This window comes from Poecile atricapillus, chromosome 8, assembly GCF_030490865.1.
Source record: "Poecile atricapillus isolate bPoeAtr1 chromosome 8, bPoeAtr1.hap1, whole genome shotgun sequence".
In the NCBI taxonomy this organism is placed as follows: Eukaryota; Metazoa; Chordata; class Aves; order Passeriformes; family Paridae; genus Poecile; species Poecile atricapillus.
The window spans coordinates 3,084,739-3,087,595 of NC_081256.1; positions in this window are offsets into that span (position 1 = coordinate 3,084,739).

The window sequence follows — 2,857 nt, forward strand, 5'->3', positions numbered from 1 at the left end:
GGTTTATCCCCTAAGCCTCTGACTGAAGGGCCTGGAGCTGGAGGTTTCTAACTGAGAAATCTTTTCGTCTGAAACTCGCCCTGTGATAACTTGGGTGATTTTTCTTAATGCTTGCAAAGCCATTTATCCAGGGATGTAATTGAAATCCAGAGATGCCACAGAACGCTGTGGCTGTGACTGAGACCCAATCTTGAAATATTAAATAAGTAAAGATGCTTAACGGTTTACACCCATAATGTTGACCCATTTTATGATTATTTTGACGATTTCCTCTACTTGTTTTGGGTTCATTGTTATGCTGAGAATAACTTGCCTTCCTTGTCAATCCTGCAGTATTTTTATGGTACAGCAGAAGTGATATTCCAGTATTTCAGCTATGCTCACAAATACTGCAAACTCGAAGATTGTTTGAGGCACTTATGCATATTACATATATAAAAGAAAAAAAAATATTCTAAAGAACACGTGAACATTAAGAGCATCCTGCAGGTTCTGTGCTCTCCCTGCACACAGCTCTGCGTGTCCTGGGGGCAGGCTGATGCTGCACAGGGTGCTGCAGTTCAGGCTGTGCTGGGCACGAGGTGCAGATCCTGCAGGGAGGGCAGTGGCTGCCAGGTGAGGTTTCCTGCTGGACAACAGCCAGGCTGGCCCAGCTGTGGGCAGGGGACACCCCGACACCTACACTCCAATGGCAGTCTCAGATATTTGATCAGTATTTCTCCCCACTTGAAACAGGAGATCAGTTGTGCCCTGGAGAGGACCCAGGCTGATTCAGCAGTTGACCTGATGCAAGAAAGGGCAGAGTCACACTGTCACTGCTGCCTGCTGCTCGCTGCTGGCTTGGCAATGGTGTGATGCTCTCTTCCATTTGTTGGACTCTGAGGAAATCAATAGACAAGTTCTGCCAGGAGCCCTGCTGAACATCAAGAGCCTTGCGCCTATTTCTCTCATTATCTGTCACAAATGATCTAAATATTAGGAGAGGATCCTTTACTCTCCTGACTGCAGGCTTGTCCCACCACTCCCACAGACTGACTGACTGAGGGTGAGGGCCAGAGTCACATTAGACATAAATGGAAAGAACAAGCCCCAACTTTCTTTAACTTCTGCCTTTAAACTGAAGATTTTAGTGTCAAGCTTTCTCTGGTTGTATCAGGGATAAGACTTTGTAATCACTTCTCCTCAGCTGCATCCTGCCTTTAGGTTTCTTCTCAGTGACAAGAGCTGCCCAGTGGGTCCTGGGCTGGAGGAGAGGAGGTGACACAGTGTTTGTCACACAGAGGGCTACCCCTGAGGAAGAGCGAGCTAAACAACCTTAAAAAAGAGCAGGGCAGGGCCCAGTCTGGGCAGCAGGTTGATCTGGTGGATTGAGAGGGACACAAGGGGATTTCTGCCCTATTCTGGACATTTCCTTGCTCTAAGGCTACATATGAAACAGGATAAATGTTTTTAGAAGAGTTCGAATTTGCCTTACAGCTTTAGTCAGGGAAGACCCTGGCGGGCTGTCTCCCGGTTTGCATGTTGAGTGTGAGATGTTTGAATCTGGCTGTAAACACTCCCATTTCCATAACCTCAGGACCATCTTGGCTCAGTTTGAGCTCCTGAAATTAGAGGCTATTGTGGATATGCAGCCCCTTATCTCTGTGTGAGATAAAACTTGCAATCCCTGTGTAACTTCTATCCACAGGGTGGGAGGCTGGGAAGACCAAACAGCTCCAAATACTGAACAATGTAAGTCAGCACTATGAGCAACTGTTGTGAGTCAATGTTGAATCCTTGCCAAAGATGCCTTTTACAAATAAAATTTAGCACTAATTTATCAATGGGTTAGTTCAAAATATGATGTAAAGCACTCAGTACATAATGAACCTGTCTGGATTGAAAGAAAATGCTTGAAACAACTTTATTATAAATAAATGCTATGTTTAAGTGGACAAAATCAATGTAAGGATAGCGCTCCGTTTATCCACTGACAATTTCCTACTTTCCTTATTACCTGTAGCTGGCAGAGAGGGTTTTGTTAATGTTTTTTTTTTTCCATTTTGTTACTTAACAAAACTGTCAACATGTGTTCTTTACTCCTTGCTGTGCTCCCTGCTGCTCCCCAGCCATCATCTGGTGGCACAAAGGCAACCCAACCCTCCCCCAAATTCTCTTCTGTATGCCACACTCTGCTTCTGGCAGACAGGGCATTTTCTGGATCACTGTCTCTTAGATGAAGGTAATCCATCTGTTGTGCCTGATCCTGGGGAAAGGCCACCTAAATCTCTCTGTTCCTCCACGGATTCTGCTCTGTGGCCTTCGGCTGGGATCTCCCAGCTTTCCCCAGAGTAACCCCTGCTCTCTGTACATCTGCTGCAGGCTGATGCATCCTCAGGCTCGGGGCTTGTTGGGTTTTCTTTTGTTTTTTGCCTTTTGCTGACCCGATGTCAGCAGTGCCGCGGGCAGTACTGACCGTGCTGTAGCCCAAGATCCCCGAGGTGCCGCTGACCCCGCTCCGTGTCCCGCAGCCCGGCCGGGCAGAGCGGGGCGTGCTGGGGCAGCCGGGGCCCGGGATGGCTCTGAGGGCTCTGAGGGCCCGGGGCGGCTCTGGGGACCCGGGGCGGCTCTGAGGGCTCTGAGGGTCCGGGGCGGCTCTGGGGACCCGGGGCGGCTCTGAGGGCTCTGAGTGTCTGGGGCAACTCCGGGAACCCGGGGCAACTCTGGGGACCGGGGGTAGCTCTGAGGGCCCGGGGCGGCTCGGGGGACCCGGGGCGGCTCTGAGGGCTCTGAGTGCCCGGGGCCCGCCCGGTGCCCGTGGCGGGCTCGGTGCGCTGAGGGCGGGCGCGGCGCGGCCCCTCCCCGGGGCGGTGCCGGG